Source organism: Chrysoperla carnea, chromosome X (genome assembly GCF_905475395.1).
Source record: "Chrysoperla carnea chromosome X, inChrCarn1.1, whole genome shotgun sequence".
Classification (NCBI taxonomy): Eukaryota; Metazoa; Arthropoda; class Insecta; order Neuroptera; family Chrysopidae; genus Chrysoperla; species Chrysoperla carnea.
The window spans coordinates 13,264,759-13,271,403 of record NC_058342.1 but is presented as its reverse complement, the minus strand read 5'-3'; positions in this window follow the sequence as shown (position 1 = coordinate 13,271,403).

Genomic DNA, 6,645 nt, shown 5'->3' with positions numbered 1-6,645 from the left:
GGCCTCTTTTTCTAAAAATTACAATTTTTGTTTTTCATAATTAATGGCTAATCTATTTGCTTGGCAGTAATTATAGAGGACGTTTAAATTAAATTGCAGATTAAATGGAGAGCTTGCACATAAAGTTGTTTCATCAGCATACAGTAAATGTGAAATTTCATTTTGATGTGACAAATTAACATGTCTTACATTATTTTCAATAAAAAAATTATTCATATCACTTATGAACAAGATAAAAAGGAGTGGGCTAAGGGAGTCACCCTGCATAACGCCGCGAGTCATTGTTACTGTAAGCTTTGAGTTGTGATTAAGATCAAGTATGAATTAGAACTTTTCGTATAAGTTACAGATAATTGCAATCAACCCGTTATGCAATTTAATCGTAGTCCAAAAGTCACATAAGTCTATTAAATCACTTTGTAATTCTTCTTTTATCAGTAAAAGTAGACCACTACTTGCCCGGCCCATTAACTTAGTTTAAGAAGCATTGGCGCAAAATGATTTACAGTTTTTAAAGAATTTAGTTCTTTGCGTAGCCATGTTTCACCCAACGCTATAACACTACATTCATCGAAAAGTAATTGTTTGTTTTTGATCTATACTCAAGAAATTGTTTATACCTTCACAGTTCCAAAAGACGCATTTAATTACGCACATTTCCGATGGTTGTTATTGGTTAAGGAAGTTTGAACGAGGTCTAGTAAGCCAGTAATCCAAGACCGATGGTTTGAGATTGGTTTTCTTTCCTGCATCGTGTCGTTTGGCGTTATTTTCGACCGCTGTTTTAATTTCGTTTACCCGCCTCTTGGCACTGGCAGACACTTCCGTCGAGGCACTTCCGTTGGGACATCTTTAACTATAACCTGATCGTACTCAATGTATGCTCTTTTCCCTTCTTCCCGATGTTTCAGCATTATTGGATTAAACTTGTTCTTTTTGCTCTTATCTCAGCGGGTAGGTCATCGGCGATACTAATAGACCCATATATATATTTTTAATTAATGAGTAGTTGTCTTTTCATCTTTTGAATTGTCAAACTGACATATATTGGCACAGAACTGTTTCCTTTTCTACCAACCTTCCTAACACAATCGATGTCGCCGGTTGAACATGGGACTTTAAGTGTATCATTAAAGAGCTGTACTACTTGTTCTTCCATCTCTTAATTCGGAAAATCCTTAAAATATGATATACAATAATCTCCATAATCGGCAAAGATGACTATTCCGAAAACTAGGATTGTATGGAAAAATTACTTATAATTTATAAATAAAATAAAATACTGAAAAAACACCATTGAAATCTATGTAATTAAGCGAAACGTTACATTTAATACATATACCTTGTATACAGCCTGCTTTATTAAGTTGACAAATTCTTGAAACTCGAAAAATAACTTTTATCGATAGGAATGTTTCGAACGAACAATTTTGGGTGAGAAGGCGCACGTTTTACACAGGCATTAAACATGACCTAGGTTTTCAAGCTAACTCTACTTCACAACTGGTAATCAATAGATGAACACTTTGAAGTTGTTATTGATTAAAAATGTTATATTTTTTGCACGAAACATTTTCCTCAAGTCGTACAGTTTAGGCAAAAACGGCCTGAAAAGTTTTACCCAAAATTATTTTTTCGTTTCTTAATTATAATTTGGTATCATTGTTTCTGCGAAATCCAAGCACTATAAAAATTTTCCAAAGTGGTTTGTTTTTCGATAAAGACCATTTTAGACCAAACTGAATTAACAAACGCACAAAAAGTTAGGTTTTATAGAACAACTTTCAAATTTAAAGCGTTCATCTAATGTTCAGTTAGGAATAAGAGTAAGGTTTTAATTGAACCTGGAGATCGAAGTCGATGCCGGTGTATAAGATGTGTTCCTTTGAAACTAATATTTTTTGTTTGAAGCATTTTCCTGGATTAAATTTACTTATCGAGTTTCAAGTATACTCAAAAAAACTATCCTTTATATGGTATGAGTGTAAAGGGCGGAAAATATAGTTTTTTCCCGGAACGGCTAAATAGCCAGGTCCTAGTATATTAACCAGACCACAACCTACTTTCAACACACCATTCTATTCCAATAATTTTGTGTACTACTCTCCGCTAATCAATACATAGATTAGGAAATATGATTGATTTTTTTAATGATTCCTTGTCGAATTTAAAACGACTAAGTCCCTGTCGCCCTTCATTATTGGTATAATCGACATACTTCAGACTAAAGATCATTTTTTTCTGCATTAAATTACAGGAGCTATTTTTTATTTAAATAGACTTATCACGTACTGAATGTAAATACACAAAATTATTACAAAAATAGGCGGAGAAAGTGCCTCCAATTTAAGGAAAACCGTTTTGGGCTGACTATATGGCCATAACCGTGCACTTCAAGCCAAAAATGATGGTAACATTTTTTGTAGATAATTAAATTTCCTATATTTTTAATAATTTTTTTTAATCCTAAAAAAATATTTCAAGTGGTGTTCGCTGCTTTTGCAAGTAAGAAGGTAACATTAACATAAACATAGCATTACATTATGTCACTAACATAATCATTTTTCATATATTTATTGAATTATTATCATTACACTATGTATACTTCTTTTTTATTAATCTTGCACCTGGTGGTTGCAACATTAAACGCATTATAACTTCATAAATATTAAATCGAAAAAAAAGTTCACAGTAAAACTTTTAGGAAATTTGTAGATTTAAAAGTTAAGTTATTAGCATTTTATTGTTTAAACAAATATTAGAAGAGATATCGGTCAAATAGTCAATAAGCAAATCGTCATAGTCGTATAAGTCATAAACGATGAGTGATACAAAAAAAAAATGTTTTACAAAAAAGTAGGTAATTTAATTATCTACAATAAAAGTAATTACCGTTTTAGGTTTAAAGTGGACGGTTATGGAGATATAGCCTAAAACGGTTTTTCTTAAAATGGTGGCACTTCCCCCGCCTATTTTTGTAAAGATTTTGTGCATTTACAGTCAGTACGTGATACTGAACCTATTTAAATAAAAAAAATAACTCCTGTAATTTAGTGCATTATGGGCAAGAATAACTACCTTCTATATAACCTATATTACCATAATTGTGATGAATATTACTTTTTGATTTTTTAATTCTTTTTATTTTCGCGCATTTTCTTTGTTTTAATTTTTCTTCCTTAGTAATAATTTTTTACCGCGTAAAAATTTTCTTAAGTTATACGTTTAATCGTAAATGTAATTAATTACCATTAATTTTCTATAAAATATATTTATAGCATATGTTGGTGGTATAGGAATCTAAAAAATGCCATCGAAGCTATTTTTTAAGTCGAAAGCCGCTGTCTAACAGTAGGCCGACTTGCGAGTAAAAGAGACAAAAAACTTAACTATTATTACTATTTAATTTGAAATTTTAACGAATTCATGTCTGCCAAGGAGGGAGAGCGGATACAGGATTTACACCTCAGAATCACCCATCTCCTTGAGAGACATAAATCTTCACAAGGCAGCTACGTCTTTTGAAGAAAGTTCACTGACTTGTGGCCGTGTAGTCTGTACGTCCGTCAGTCCACGCGACGTACGTAGGTCCGTCTGTTTTCCCAGTCAGGGGTATGTTAGTTTGTCTGATGTCCTGGTCGAGCAGGCTCCATCCCTGCACCGCAGCGCTGTGGAACCTACCAAAAGGAAAATAAAAGAAACTTCAAAGGCTGTTTCTTAAAGACAGTCTGACGCGATCTCAATTTACGAAGGGTGCCTATGACTCCTTCTGCATGGCAGATAAGGTGTCGAAAATGAGACTTCCAGACCGGAATATGAGAAAGATTCGTCTCGAGGTGGGACGAATTTCGCCAAAGCAACCGATAATGAGAACAACCATTTTGACTGAGTAGCCTGGGTGTAGTTGTCGTAGTTCTTGTAGGAGATCAAGATATTTAGTCCGTTTTTGCACCTCTTTCGAGACTATGTTCGTTTCTGCGGGCGCAGAGAACTCGATGGCGTATATAGTCTTGGATAAAATATATTGGAGCACTATATCAGGCTTAGTAGCGGAGAGCTGTCTAGTAGTTGGGAACGAGAAATTCCAAAAGATAATGCATTTCTCGTTTTTGACGACGGACTCGATCTCGCCTGGAGCATATGGTAGGACTGGCGTGGGGTCCACTTCAGGAAGTACTACAGCACGCGGAGGGGGCGTTATGGCGATGTGTGTAGGTGTTCGAGGCATAAGAAGGACATGTGGAGATGAGGAGCCTCAGCGTCTCCGGCTGAGATTTGCACGCTCTGCACAAGTCTGGATTTCGGCTTTCAGAGACTGCTTCCTTACATACATACTTTTAGTGAGTTAGCGTGGCTATCACACCATCTTCGTGGCTATCGCAGCGATGATTAAACCTTCTGTTTCAGACTTGAGTACAGCTGAGCGGAGGAAAGAGAACGTGAGATCAATGGAAAGACTACCGGTGTTAAGATGACGGTAGAACATTCCCTGATGGTCACGATTACGATGATCTTCAAAGAGTGAGCGTATTTCAGTCTGTTTCACAGATTTGGGAATTTGGAGAAAAGGCCCACGTTATCGTCAAGATCACGATTAGACGGATGAAAAGCAAGGCCCAATTTAGACGCTGCAAGTTCGCTACAAGTATATCAAGTTCCTTTAGCTCCTCTATTGTCCATTTGATGGAACCAAAAGAATAGAGAAGGATGGGTATTGCAAGCATATTAGTAACACGGACCTTATGGATCCCAGACAATTATGATTGCCAGATTTGTGGAAGATGGTGCCTATACCTGCCGGGAAGAGCTTCCTTGACAGTAGACACACTCTGAATGTGGTTTTCACCGACATCCAAATATGTGTAGAGATCTCTTCTTCATCGAGATGTTTCACGAAGCTTCCATCTGTGAGCTGCACGTCTGCATCGTAATCAGGGACACGACCCCGCTTACAATGAAAGACGGCGCATTTATCGAGGCTGAATTCCATGCCAATGGCCTTCGTGTACTGGTGGACAGCTTTGAGAGCTTGAGATAGACTGCTCTCAGAAGAAGCATTAAGTTTCAGGTCATCCATATAGAATAGATGAGTTACCTGATGCTTCCTATCTGTTGGGGGACCACAACGGTAACCAGTTTCTTCTTGCAAGCGCAAGGAAAGGGGCATAAGGGAGATGTAGAATAAAAGCGGGCTAAGGCTGTCGCCTTCATAGATACCACGCTTATACGTTACCAGATCTGTTGAGACAGTACGTTTACTACATCTAGTGGGAAACTTGGTCTTCCACAAAGGTAACAGCTCTTTGATGCATCTGATGATATCGGGGTGAATTTTCAAGCATTTGAGCAGCACCAATATGAATTGGTGAGAGGTAGTGTCAAATGCTTTCCTATAATCCACCCAGGCCATACTCAGGTCGCGTTGATATTGACAGGCGTCTTGACAGATACATTTGTCAACAGCTAGATTATCTTTGCAACCTGATATACCTCGTTTGGATCCGCATTGCTCGTATATCATCTGCCAAACCGGTTCTATAGTTGTGAGTTTGCGTTCATTGAGAATGGAGGTGAACGCTTTTTACACGGTATTGAGACATGTAATCGGGCGATAATTGCTCGGAACTGAAAGGTCTCCTTTCTTGAGAATCAAAACTTTTCGTTCTTCTGTGAACCACGTTGGAAAGGCCCCGTATCCAAAAATATATAAATTAGAGTGCCTAGCAAGATGTGTGCGTGTAAAAGTTAAACGATTCCACCAGAATTTGGACACAGCATTCATGCCAGGCGCCGAATGGTTCTTTTTTCCTTTAAAAGCAAGAGATACTTCATAAGCGGTAACAGATGTTAGAACCGCTTGTTCTGCTAGGCGCGCGGTTCATTTAGTTTTTTACATACTGCGTTTATTTGTTTAACCCATTTCAATTCATCAGCCTTATAAATTCCCAAAAATTTGGTTTCGTATATCGATATATACTTGCATGCTGTATCTATTGGTCGTCGAATTCTAAATTGTAAGCATTTAGTTTTGTCCAGATTAGCAATCAATTGATTTTTTTGACACCAAGTTTCAAATTTAGTGATAACTTGGCCTGCCTTAGTCTTCATTTCAGATCTCGTCTTAGTCTTCATTTCAGTCGTCTGCATACATCGGGAAGATCATTTGTAAAACATATGAACAATATGGGTCCCAGATTACTGTCTTGATGTACTCCTATTGATAATTGTTTTTGTATAGACTTGTAATTGCCGCGTTTAAAAATTTTATTAGGTTATTCAGGTAATTACGAAGTAGCTCGTTTAATTTTTCTCTAATACCTACCCATATTATCGACTAATTGAAGCTAGCTATATTTTATTTGGTGTGAAAATTTATTTATTTTTGATATCGTGTAACCGTTTTCAAGATTATTAAGTTAATTAAATAGTTATCGTGATAAATTTTAAGAACTAACTTGGGGTTAATTTTAACCAAATCTTGATTTGTGGTAGCATGTTAAAACTTGCCCCCATATTAATGTTTGTTGCTGTTACTATTTAGAATACGAGTGTATAAGAGAAATTCAGAGTTCACTTAAAATATAGTCAAACTTAAACTATAATAGCGAAAAACTTAAATATTTACTTCAAAACCGAAATACGATG